At 36.1% G+C, this 14,397-nt stretch overlaps 1 long non-coding RNA gene across 1 annotated transcript; it reads right to left on the reverse strand.

The window, feature by feature from the left end:
* Positions 1–12,541: 12,541 nt before the first annotated feature.
* Positions 12,542–13,322, reverse strand: LOC129778590 (uncharacterized). The gene is made up of 2 exons (XR_008743460.1): positions 13,184–13,322; positions 12,542–13,122 (listed from the first exon to the last, which is right to left on the reverse strand). It is a non-coding gene; the product is annotated as an uncharacterized LOC129778590 (long non-coding RNA).
* Positions 13,323–14,397: the final 1,075 nt, after the last annotated feature.

The following is a 14,397-nucleotide window of genomic DNA, read 5'->3' on the forward strand; positions in this document are numbered from 1 at the left end:
GCTGAATGGCATCCTAACGGAAAGAGTTCTGCGCGTGTATGTGTCGATCCTTCGCCGTCCACCTCCTCCAGCACGTTAGGCAACGATGTTGTCTTGTCGATGTCCTCACGAAAAATGAATGTGTCTCACCACCAGAATATCGCTTAAGTATGCTTTTTGTGTGTAATTGAATCGAGAGAAGGTGTGGTTTACGATGGCAATTTGGAAGGCAAACTAGAGGGGAATGAACTCTCTGAGCTCGGAACATTCGGCGACTGAGCAATAATCGATTGCAGGCGCATACAATATTGGATACTAAAAATCCTACTGATGGGGAAGGAAACGGAAATATCCTACTGATGGGGAAGAATAATCTTCTGAAGCTATCCTGTTAATTGCGATTGATTGAAAAACCACAAAACCAAATGTATTTGGTCACTTTTACATGGATAGAAAACATTCAAATAAACTCTTTCACATGAATGTATTTTTAAATTCCCAGAGGAACTGACTGATTATTTCCAGTAACGATTAGATATTTCCACATTTTCCTCGATACTGGAAGCCCACCTGTGGTTAATGCTAATTCGATAACCATCTGTTAATAACACTTGCTTGAAACATATTTAGTCACAGTGTTACGTGGATAGAAAACATTCAAATAAACTTTTTCCCATGAATGTATTTTTAAATTCCCAGAGGAACTGACAGATTATTTTCAGTAACGATTAGTTATTTCCACATTTTCCTCGATACTGGAAGCCCACCAGTGGTTAATGCCAACTTGATAACCACCTGTTAATAGCACTTGATTGAAACATATTTGGTCACAGTGTTACATGGATAGAAAACATTCAATTAAACTCTTTCACATGAATATATTTTGAAAATTCCCAAAGGAACTGGCAGATTATTTTCCAGCAATGATTAGATCTTTCCGGAACTTTCTCGATGCTGAATGGCATCCTAACGGAAAGAGTTCTGCGCGTGGGTGACCGGAATAAATCGCCACAGTAAACAACTGCAACAGAAACAACCGCTTAGAAAAAGTGTAGTAGGCTAGAAATATTTGGCGCGGGAAAAACATCATGTGCCTCACATTTCTATTATAAATTTATTCTCTTGTTCTCGTTTTTCGAAATTTATTCTGAGGACAATGTAATGGGGACGAAGTCCCCATTTGGCGAGGATAAGGAATCGAGGCGGCCCATGCCGCCAAGATGACGCAATCCGAGTCCACCGCCGACCCGCCGTCGGAAGCGGCGGTGTCTCGCACGCAAACCTGGGATCCACTGATTGCCCGGTTAGTTTGAAACATAGGATACGATCCTTTAGCAATGTCCGACCGAGCTCTAGCGAGCGTCGGACGGTATACGTCTGCCCGGGGCGTTACGTTTGCCTGGGGCGATACGTTTGCCCGGTTAATTCTTGTTTTGAAATACAATACCGCGCCACAATATTTATAGCCTACTACACATTTTATAAGCGGTGGTTTCTGTTGCAGTCGTTTTCTGTGGCGATTTATTCCGGGAACCCTGCGCGTGTATGTGTCGATCCTTCGCCGTCCACCTCCTCCAGCACGTTAGGCAACGATGTTGTCTTGTCGATGTCCTCACGAAAAATGAATGTGTCTCACCACCAGAATATCGCTTAAGTATGCTTTTTGTGTGTAATTGAATCGAGAGAAGGTGTGGTTTACGATGGAAATTTGGAAGGCAAACTAGAGGGGAATGAACTCTCTGAGCTCGGAACTTTCGGCGACTGAGCAATAATCGATTGCGGGCGCATACAATATTGGATACGGAAATATCCTACTGATGGGGAAGAATAATCTTCTTAAGCTATCCTGTTAATTGCAATTGATTGAAAAACCACAAAACCAAATGTATTTGGTCACAGTATTACAAGGATAGAAAACATTCAAATAAACTCTTTCACATGAATGTATTTTTAAATTCCCAGAGGAACTGACTGATTATTTTCAGTAACGATTAGATATTTCCACATTTTCCTCGATACTGGAAGCCCACCTGTGGTTAATGCTAATTCGATAACCATCTGTTAATAACACTTGCTTGAAACATATTTAGTCACAGTGTTACATGGATAGAAAACATTCAAATAAACTTTTTCCCATGAATGTATTTTTAAATTCCCAGAGGAACTGACAGATTATTGTCAGTAACGATTAGATATTTCCACATTTTCCTCGATACTGGAAGCCCACCAGTGGTTAATGCTAATTCGATAACCATCTGTTAATAGCACTTGCTTGAAACATATTTGGTCACAGTGTTACATGGATAGAAAACATTCAATTAAACTCTTTCACATGAATATATTTTGAAAATTCCCAAAGGAACTGGCAGATTATTTTCAGTAACGATTAGATATTTCCACATTTTCCTCGATACTGGAAGCCCACCAGTGGTTAATGCCAACTCGATAACCACCTGTTAATAGCACTTGATTGAAACATATTTGGTCACAGTATTAAATGGATAGAAAACATTCAATTAAACTCTTTCACATGAATATATTTTGAAAATTCCCAGAGGAACTGGCAGATTATTTTCAGTAACGATTAGTTATTTCCACATTTTCCTCGTTACTGGAAGCCCACCAGTGGTTAATACTAACTCGATAACCACCATAGAAAACATTCAAATAAACTTTTTCCCATGAATGTATTTTTAAATTCCCAGAGGAACTGACAGATTATTTTCAGTAACGATTAGATATTTCCACATTTTCCTCGATACTGGAAGCCCACCTGTGGTTAATGCTAATTCGATAACCATCTGTTAATAGCACTTGCTTGAAACATATTTGGTCACAGTGTTACATGGATAGAAAACATTCAATTAAACTCTTTCACATGAATATATTTTGAAAATTCCCAAAGGAACTGGCAGATTATTTTCAGTAACGATTAGATATTTCCACATTTTCCTCGATACTGGAAGCCCACCAGTGGTTAATGCCAACTCGATAACCACCTGTTAATAGCACTTGATTGAAACATATTTAGTCACAGTGTTACATGGATAGAAAACATTCAATTAAACTCTTTCACATGAATATATTTTGAAAATTCCCAGAGGAACTGGCAGATTATTTTCAGTAACGATTAGTTATTTCCACATTTTCCTCGTTACTGGAAGCCCACCAGTGGTTAATACTAACTCGATAACCACCATAGAAAACATTCAAATAAACTTTTTCCCATGAATGTATTTTTAAATTCCCAGAGGAACTGACAGATTATTTTCAGTAACGATTAGATATTTCCACATTTTCCTCGATACTGGAAGCCCACCTGTGGTTAATACTAATTCGATAACCATCTGTTAATAGCACTTGCTTGAAACATATTTGGTCACAGTGTTACATGGATAGAAAACATTCAATTAAACTCTTTCACATGAATATATTTTGAAAATTCCCAAAGGAACTGGTAGATTATTTTCAGTAACGATTAGATATTCCCACATTTTCCTCGATACTGGAAGCCCACCAGTGGTTAATGCCAACTCGATAACCACCTGTTAATAGCACTTGATTGAAACATATTTGGTCACAGTGTAACATGGATAGAAAACATTCAATTAAACTCTTTCACATGAATATATTTTGAAAATTCCCAAAGGAACTGGCAGATTATTTTCAGTAACGATTAGATATTTCCACATTTTCCTCGATACTGGAAGCCCACCAGTGGTTAATGCCAACTCGATAACCACCTGTTAATAGCACTTGATTGAAACATATTTGGTCACAGTATTAAATGGATAGAAAACATTCAATTAAACTCTTTCACATGAATATATTTTGAAAATTCCCAGAGGAACTGGCAGATTATTTTCAGTAACGATTAGTTATTTCCACATTTTCCTCGTTACTGGAAGCCCACCAGTGGTTAATACTAACTCGATAACCACCATAGAAAACATTCAAATAAACTTTTTCCCATGAATGTATTTTTAAATTCCCAGAGGAACTGACAGATTATTTTCAGTAACGATTAGATATTTCCACATTTTCCTCGATACTGGAAGCCCACCTGTGGTTAATGCTAATTCGATAACCATCTGTTAATAGCACTTGCTTGAAACATATTTGGTCACAGTGTTACATGGATAGAAAACATTCAATTAAACTCTTTCACATGAATATATTTTGAAAATTCCCAAAGGAACTGGCAGATTATTTTCAGTAACGATTAGATATTTCCACATTTTCCTCGATACTGGAAGCCCACCTGTGGTTAATGTCAACTCGATAACCACCTGTTAATAGCACTTGATTGAAACATATTTGGTCACAGTGTAACTTGGATAGAAAACATTCAATTAAACTCTTTCACATGAATATATTTTGAAAATTCCCAAAGGAACTGGCAGATTATTTTCAGTAACGATTAGTTATTTCCACATTTTCCTCGATACTGGAAGCCCACCAGTGGTTAATGCCAACTCGATAACCACCTGTTAATAGCACTTGATTGAAACATATTTGGTCACAGTGTAACATGGATAGAAAACATTCAATTAAACTCTTTCACATGAATATATTTTGAAAATTCCCAAAGGAACTGGTAGATTATTTTCAGTAACGATTAGATATTCCCACATTTTCCTCGATACTGGAAGCCCACCAGTGGTTAATGCCAACTCGATAACCACCTGTTAATAGCACTTGATTGAAACATATTTGGTCACAGTGTAACATGGATAGAAAACATTCAATTAAACTCTTTTACATGAATATATTTTGAAAATTCCCAAAGGAACTGGCAGATTATTTTCAGTAACGATTAGATATTTCCACATTTTCCTCGATACTGGAAGCCCACCAGTGGTTAATGCCAACTCGATAACCACCTGTTAATAGTACTTGATTGAAACATATTTAGTCACAGTGTTACATGGATAGAAAACATTCAATTAAACTCTTTCACATGAATATATTTTGAAAATTCCCAAAGGAACTGGCAGATTATTTTCAGTAACGATTAGTTATTTCCACATTTTCCTCGATACTGGAAGCTCACCAGTGGTTAATGCCAACTCGATAACCACCTGTTAATAGCACTTGATTGAAACATATTTAGTCACAGTGTTACATGGATAGAAAACATTCAATTAAACTCTTTCACATGAATATATTTTGAAAATTCCCAAAGGAACTGGCAGATTATTTTCAGTAACGATTAGTTATTTCCACATTTTCCTCGATACTGGAAGCCCACCAGTGGTTAATGCCAACTCGATAACCACCTGTTAATAGCACTTGATTGAAACATATTTAGTCACAGTGTTACATGGATAGAAAACATTCAATTAAACTATTTCACATGAATATATTTTGAAAATTCCCAAAGGAACTGGCAGATTATTTTCAGTAACGATTAGTTATTTCCACATTTTCCTCGATACTGGAAGCCCACCAGTGGTTAATGCCAACTCGATAACCACCTGTTAATAGCACTTGATTGAAACATATTTGGTCACAGTGTAACTTGGATAGAAAACATTCAATTAAACTCTTTCACATGAATATATTTTGAAAATTCCCAAAGGAACTGGCAGATTATTTTCAGTAACGAATAGATATTTCCACATTTTCCTCGATACTGGAAGCCCACCAGTGGTTAATGCCAACTCGATAACCACCTGTTAATAGCACTTGATTGAAACATATTTAGTCACAGTGTTACATGGATAGAAAACATTCAATTAAACTCTTTCACATGAATATATTTTGAAAATTCCCAAAGGAACTGGCAGATTATTTTCAGTAACGATTAGATATTTCCACATTTTTCTCGATACTGGAAGCCCACCTGTGGTTAATGCTAATTCGATAACCATCTGTTAATAGCACTTGCTTGAAACATATTTGGTCACAGTGTTACATGGATAGAAAACATTCAATTAAACTCTTTCACATGAATATATTTTGAAAATTCCCAAAGGAACTGGCAGATTATTTTCAGTAACGATTAGATATTTCCACATTTTCCTCGATACTGGAAGCCCACCTGTGGTTAATGCCAACTCGATAACCACCTGTTAATAGCACTTGATTGAAACATATTTGGTCACAGTGTAACTTGGATAGAAAACATTCAATTAAACTCTTTCACATGAATATATTTTGAAAATTCCCAAAGGAACTGGCAGATTATTTTCAGTAACGATTAGTTATTTCCACATTTTCCTCGATACTGGAAGCCCACCAGTGGTTAATGCCAACTCGATAACCACCTGTTAATAGCACTTGATTGAAACATATTTGGTCACAGTGTAACATGGATAGAAAACATTCAATTAAACTCTTTCACATGAATATATTTTGAAAATTCCCAAAGGAACTGGCAGATTATTTTCAGTAACGATTAGTTATTTCCACATTTTCCTCGATACTGGAAGCCCACCAGTGGTTAATGCCAACTCGATAACCACCTGTTAATAGCACTTGATTGAAACATATTTAGTCACAGTGTTACATGGATAGAAAACATTCAATTAAACTCTTTCACATGAATATATTTAGAAAATTCCCAAAGTAACTGGCAGATTATTTTCAGTAACGATTAGATATTTCCACATTTTCCTCGATACTGGAAGCCCACCAGTGGTTAATGCCAACTCGATAACCACCTGTTAATAGCACTTGATTGAAACATATTTGGTCACAGTGTAACTTGGATAGAAAACATTCAATTAAACTCTTTCACATGAATATATTTTGAAAATTCCCAAAGGAACTGGCAGATTATTTTCAGTAACGAATAGATATTTCCACATTTTCCTCGATACTGGAAGCCCACCAGTGGTTAATGCCAACTCGATAACCACCTGTTAATAGCACTTGATTGAAACATATTTAGTCACAGTGTTACATGGATAGAAAACATTCAATTAAACTCTTTCACATGAATATATTTTGAAAATTCCCAAAGGAACTGGCATATTATTTTCAGTAACGATTAGATATTTCCACATTTTCCTCGATACTGGAAGCCCACCTGTGGTTAATGCTAATTCGATAACCATCTGTTAATAGCACTTGCTTGAAACATATTTGGTCACAGTGTTACATGGATAGAAAACATTCAATTAAACTCTTTCACATGAATATATTTTGAAAATTCCCAAAGGAACTGGCAGATTATTTTCAGTAACGATTAGATATTTCCACATTTTCCTCGATACTGGAAGCCCACCTGTGGTTAATGCCAACTCGATAACCACCTGTTAATAGCACTTGATTGAAACATATTTGGTCACAGTGTAACTTGGATAGAAAACATTCAATTAAACTCTTTCACATGAATATATTTTGAAAATTCCCAAAGGAACTGGCAGATTATTTTCAGTAACGATTAGTTATTTCCACATTTTCCTCGATACTGGAAGCCCACCAGTGGTTAATGCCAACTCGATAACCACCTGTTAATAGCACTTGATTGAAACATATTTGGTCACAGTGTAACATGGATAGAAAACATTCAATTAAACTCTTTCACATGAATATATTTTGAAAATTCCCAAAGGAACTGGTAGATTATTTTCAGTAACGAATAGATATTCCCACATTTTCCTCGATACTGGAAGCCCACCAGTGGTTAATGCCAACTCGATAACCACCTGTTAATAGCACTTGATTGAAACATATTTGGTCACAGTGTAACATGGATAGAAAACATTCAATTAAACTCTTTTACATGAATATATTTTGAAAATTCCCAAAGGAACTGGCAGATTATTTTCAGTAACGATTAGATATTTCCACATTTTCCTCGATACTGGAAGCCCACCAGTGGTTAATGCCAACTCGATAACCACCTGTTAATAGCACTTGATTGAAACATATTTAGTCACAGTGTTACATGGATAGAAAACATTCAATTAAACTCTTTCACATGAATATATTTTGAAAATTCCCAAAGGAACTGGCAGATTATTTTCAGTAACGATTAGTTATTTCCACATTTTCCTCGATACTGGAAGCCCACCAGTGGTTAATGCCAACTCGATAACCACCTGTTAATAGCACTTGATTGAAACATATTTGGTCACAGTGTAACATGGATAGAAAACATTCAATTAAACTCTTTCACATGAATATATTTAGAAAATTCCCAAAGGAACTGGCAGATTATTTTCAGTAACGATTAGATATTTCCACATTTTCCTCGATACTGGAAGCTCACCAGTGGTTAATGCCAACTCGATAACCACCTGTTAATAGCACTTGATTGAAACATATTTAGTCACAGTGTTACATGGATAGAAAACATTCAATTAAACTCTTTCACATGAATATATTTTGAAAATTCCCAAAGGAACTGGCAGATTATTTTCAGTAACGATTAGTTATTTCCACATTTTCCTCGATACTGGAAGCCCACCAGTGGTTAATGCCAACTCGATAACCACCTGTTAATAGCACTTGATTGAAACATATTTAGTCACAGTGTTACATGGATAGAAAACATTCAATTAAACTCTTTCACATGAATATATTTTGAAAATTCCCAAAGGAACTGGCAGATTATTTTCAGTAACGATTAGTTATTTCCACATTTTCCTCGATACTGGAAGCCCACCAGTGGTTAATGCCAACTCGATAACCACCTGTTAATAGCACTTGATTGAAACATATTTGGTCACAGTGTAACTTGGATAGAAAACATTCAATTAAACTCTTTCACATGAATATATTTTGAAAATTCCCAAAGGAACTGGCAGATTATTTTCAGTAACGATTAGTTATTTCCACATTTTCCTCGATACTGGAAGCCCACCAGTGGTTAATGCCAACTCGATAACCACCTGTTAATAGCACTTGATTGAAACATATTTGGTCACAGTGTAACTTGGATAGAAAACATTCAATTAAACTCTTTCACATGAATATATTTTGAAAATTCCCAAAGGAACTGGCAGATTATTTTCAGTAACGAATAGATATTTCCACATTTTCCTCGATACTGGAAGCTCACCAGTGGTTAATGCCAACTCGATAACCACCTGTTAATAGCACTTGATTGAAACATATTTAGTCACGGTGTTACATGGATAGAAAACATTCAATTAAACTCTTTCACATGAATATATTTTGAAAATTCCCAAAGGAACTGGCAGATTATTTTCAGTAACGATTAGTTATTTCCACATTTTCCTCGATACTGGAAGCCCACCAGTGGTTAATGCCAACTCGATAACCACCTGTTAATAGCACTTGATTGAAACATATTTGGTCACAGTGTAACATGGATAGAAAACATTCAATTAAACTCTTTCACATGAATATATTTAGAAAATTCCCAAAGGAACTGGCAGATTATTTTCAGTAACAATTAGATATTTCCACATTTTCCTCGATACTGGAAGCCCACCAGTGGTTAATGCCAACTCGATAACCACCTGTTAATAGCCGCGCGTGTATGTGTGTGTAGCGATGTCTTCCCAGGGAACCGTTTGTGGCATCACTCTCCTCCTGATAGATTCCCTTCTGGCCTAGGGTGCACAAACAGGCTCTTGGTGACACCGTTCATCAGCGCTTTCATGATAAATAAAGAGCTTCACCGCAACAGCGACAACATGCTCCAATCGCTGTTCAATTAGAACTGAGTGGATTTCCGAGCGCCGCTCGCTTATATACCGATTGGTGATTTCAATAGCCTGTTTTGAAAGCAATTTTAAGACTATTGAAATAAGTTTTTGGATCAAAAAGTAACAAGTATATAACGCGTAGACATTTTATCTTTCGAATGAAGTGTTTATCATACCATTTCGTTCAGTTGTTTAGGAGCTATTAACGCTCAAAATCTCGGTCTCCGGCGTAACGCTTTCGTTTTCGAAACTTTGATTTTACACCCCGGTATAGAAATGAAAGACGTAGTCCTACGTCAAAAAAAAATATTCATGACGATTGTATTCCTGTGTTTTAACCAGCTGGTTTAGTCGCAATATTTTCGAATTGCTCTAAATCTCGTCTCCTAAATTGTGCTTCTAAGAGTTTTCAGTTTTTTCCTTGATGTTTCAAATATAAATCATTTTGCTTCGCTATGATGTCACAATGAAAAACGAGATCATGCACCCATTTATGATCATTCATGATTTCTTGGTGGTTGCTTTTGCACCTCGGGGTGTAATAATAATTCTCCGATATTTGATTCACAATGTTCTTGTCCTGAATTTGCGATTCTGCAAACTGCTTTCTATACGTCGTTAACTATTTTAACTAACTATATTGACTATTTTGAGGGCCAAATTCCTCACATCATCCGATTTCAAATTTTTTGCGAACAGTGTTTGCTGATGGATACAATTATGGGCCCTATTCCAGAAAACGAGACGAGCAATTCGTACTTCGATCTGGAAGGTAGAAAAAATCGTTTGTTTTTACATTTTTGGAATACTATGCCCTCAGATATGTTGTGCTAAAAGGATTTTTCGATATTTGATTTCGTTGGAAAGCTTCAGCGAAAAGTATGAGGTCACCTAAAGGGATATAGTGTTAGGGAAATACAGCTCAGTGGGAAAAAATACCCCCGACTTATATGCTTTGACAAAGCGGATTTCCACAGGTACATCGATTTTGAAGTCCGTGTTAGGGAAACACAGCTCGGTGGGAACGAAAATACCCCCGACTTGCATGTATATTTGCAAAGCGGATTTCCATAGGTACATCGATTTTGAAGTCAGTGTTGAGGAAACCGTAAATCGGGCCAATCAAAACTTGGCAGTTAGGGCGTTTAGATAAAGCTTGACATTTTACAGTTATTCAATTGTTCATCTCATGAAAAATAACATTTTATTAATTGTGATAGACGCGTAGAAATATTTTCTATCAATTGATGCAAGCATCTTTCCGATATGTTAAGAAATGTTCGAGTTATAAGCATTCGAAATACGGGTAGGGTTAGCACACAAATCGGCCGAACAAATGTATGGAAAAAAGAAAGTTCTTCCAGTTTTCATGAATTTCAACCGTTTAGAGATTAGCGAATTGTAATGAATAGCATATCAAACAATCTTAGAGAATTTCCGATTCGATTGGTATGCAAATCATGAGAATTCGTTCACAGTGAAAATAGTTATTAACATTAACTTTATTTCATAAAAACGCGACCTGTTTTCTGATTTGGCACCCTTCCTGAAAGACATAGTTCTACGTCAAAAACACTTGTTATGAATTGCTTTGCGATCGCTGCTTTCCGTCAAAGCTAAAGGCCCATTTATACGTTGCTAGTAGCTGGCTTCACAATGAGCAGCTACTGACCCGGTGAACTCGCTTGACAAATGGTTGACTCGCCTTGTCCGTTCACACAATGTGAGCTGCTGGCAAGAAACTAGATACTACGGCACAGGTTTTCCAGAGATGCCAGGCGGTTTTTCAAATGTCCATCAAATCGTCAGAAACAGCAATCAGATCCGAATTTGTCAGATGATTGATCCGAAATCGACTTCTTTATTGGCAGTTTTCGTCTTAGATTTTCAGTTGAATTTATCATTACACAATTTTATCGCTAAACACACACTGGCCGTGTTTAAAAATACTTTGTGCTGAATTTCTTTGAACTGAAGGTACTATCCGGAAAAAGCAGAAAGAAAAAAGGATTCGGTCCAGGAATTGGATGCAAAAAAAAGGAGCAACAAATACAATATTGAAGTAACTCTACGATGATGATCCCCGAGAGTACAGAGCAGTGTTGAGAATAACACCTGAAAAAGTGAAAAAACTGTTGGATTTAATTGCTCCACAAATACAACGCAAGATACACTCATGAGGGATGCTATACCTACATAAGTGAAACTAGAAATGTTGTACCTTTCTTCTGGAATATCGTTCAGATTATTGTCGATATTTTTTTAGAATCTCGAAAGCATCCATAGCTAAAATAATTCCGAAAGTATGTAGTGCTACAAATGGCAGTCTAAAAGATTTTTCAAATTTTGAATTATTTCGCCTTGACAGCAGCTTCGTGTACCAATTTGTGAAATGAAAATGATAGTAGATTTGCAGGAGGAATGAATACGCCTCAAAAACTAAAATAATGAATGAAAATCTACTTTTTTAAATGGAATATGTATTCTGTTTTTTAGAACAATACTTTTTTTGGAAGTTGTGAGTGAATTTCGAATGAAAATTGTGCCCGATAATGATTTTATATTTAGAATCCCAAGAAAACTATCTCAAAAAGAAAACGTGCCCCACCAGCGTGCAAAACAAAATAAAATGAGTAAAAAAACTTTTTAAGTTAAACGGTTTATTTGTGATTAAACATAATAATGTACTAAAAGCTAGAGAAAATAATTAGGCAAGTTGCAGTTAGTAGTTATCACACCTCTCCTTCATTAGTCTAGGGCATTGATAAGACTAAAATAAAATAGTGGGACATATGATGAAATCACTAATTGTGGATAATGAAAATGAATGGATTTTATAATTTAAAAAGTTTTTGTTTACTCATTTTATTTTCTAGTTTTTAGTACATTATCTGTTTCATTAGAATATTTCTCTACAATAAAGGCATTGTACTGTATTCTATCAGTCAAAAAATTTCATTTGATACCGATATTGAGTAGATTGCAGAAAATACATAGTGTGTTCTCCAAGTCAAGTTCGTTGGTTTGATACACATATCTCAATCAACCTTTTTTTTTGAGATGATATGGAATCAGCGATTTTGAGCGGAGGCCAAATTGGATTTTTCAAGATAAGCAGTTTTAAAATGACAGCAGTTCCTATCCGGTCAGTTCCTATTGGTCAAATTTCTATTACTGTGGGACAATCCTACAGACATACATACATACATACGAACAGTTCAAGCTAAATAAAACCGTTTAATAAAGTATATTGCTATTTTGTGATTGCGGCCATCTTGGATTTTAATTTTTCATGATCTACTGTGATCTACTATTCAAGCCCTTTCATTTGATACCCATATTAATGGTGTTTTGACATAATATGTAGTCCGCCATTTGGTAGAATTTTGATGGATTTGCATTTTTCATAAATAACCGTGTTCTGCTAGTCAATCCCTTTCATTTGATACCCATTGTTACGGGGGTTTCGGAGGTTCTATTCAGCACGCGTTTTTATCAATGTATAGCGAGCTCAAAGCTGTATTTATTAAGAGAAACAATAATTAAACAAGAACTTTACATTATTAGGTTTTACCTACATTTGATCTCCTCGTTTTAAATTCAAAGCACGACAGGATGATTCAATTATTTAACAATTTGGGAATTCAACTTTATTTTGGGTTCTATCTCTACTCCTTTTTTGTGATTAGCAAAGAATGTGTGGTACGAGAGAAGTTTTCAGAATGACAGTGATGACAGCTAGCTGTCAATGATTGTCTGGGTGCGTCATGGAGTGGCACCGTCCGGATGCGCAGGTTCAGATCAAATCATCAGTGGCGTAGTTTGCTTCCCCCCAACACCCATATTAATGAAGTTTTGGGAAACTATGTAGTCCGCCATTTAGTAGTGGCAGCCATCTTGGATTTGCATTTTTCTTAAATAACTGTATTCTGCTAGTCAAGCCCTTTCATTTGATACCCATATTGATGGGGTTTTGGAAAACCCACATTGATGAGGTTTTGAGGAAGAAAGGGATCCGCCATTTTGTAGCGGCCTCTATCTTGGATTTACAAGATAATGAAATACCCAGTTTTGTAATGACTACAGAGATAAAGGTGTGTTCCAAATTTCAGATCAATCGGTCAACAAGAAGGGGGTCAAATTTCTACTAATGTGGGACATGTTACAAACATACAAACAGATTACAGGGCAAGCTAAATAAAACCGTTTAATAACAACGATTCCGCTTAGAAACTATGAGGGTTTTATTTGTTTTTTCAATAATTTTCAAGTCTATAATAATCTTCGCATATTTTCAAATATCTTAAAAATAGAGACATGTAAAGACAATGTAAAGATTTGGCATCCCTGATTCGAGCGCTAAATTCTGTTTTTGACGTTTTGAGGGATGCGAGTGCGAGTAAATTCAAAAAAATTTGAAGTAGCTCGCACGCCGAATCACACATGACACTAACTGGCATGATGTGTTCACACGGTGTGAGTAGCTGTACTGCAGTAACTGACTAGACCGACTCGTATGCTTACTCGCACCGTCTGAACCCGGCTTAAGATATCTCGTATCGTTACACACAAGATGGTGGAGTTAACAGGTGGCTCGTAATTTACACTATTTAGAAAAGACGTTTGAGGAATAGCAAGACGAAAAGTTTGGATTTGTTTATGTTATTACTTACGTTGGTATGGTTACATTTGATTTCGTCGAAGGTATTTGAAGCAGTATAATAAATAAACAGTTGTCGTTGAAAATAGTAACCTAGTAACCTTTATGCATATGCTTCCGCCAGCTGGCTCG

This window comes from Toxorhynchites rutilus, chromosome 3 (assembly GCF_029784135.1).
Source record: "Toxorhynchites rutilus septentrionalis strain SRP chromosome 3, ASM2978413v1, whole genome shotgun sequence".
Lineage (NCBI taxonomy): Eukaryota > Metazoa > Arthropoda > Insecta > Diptera > Culicidae > Toxorhynchites > Toxorhynchites rutilus.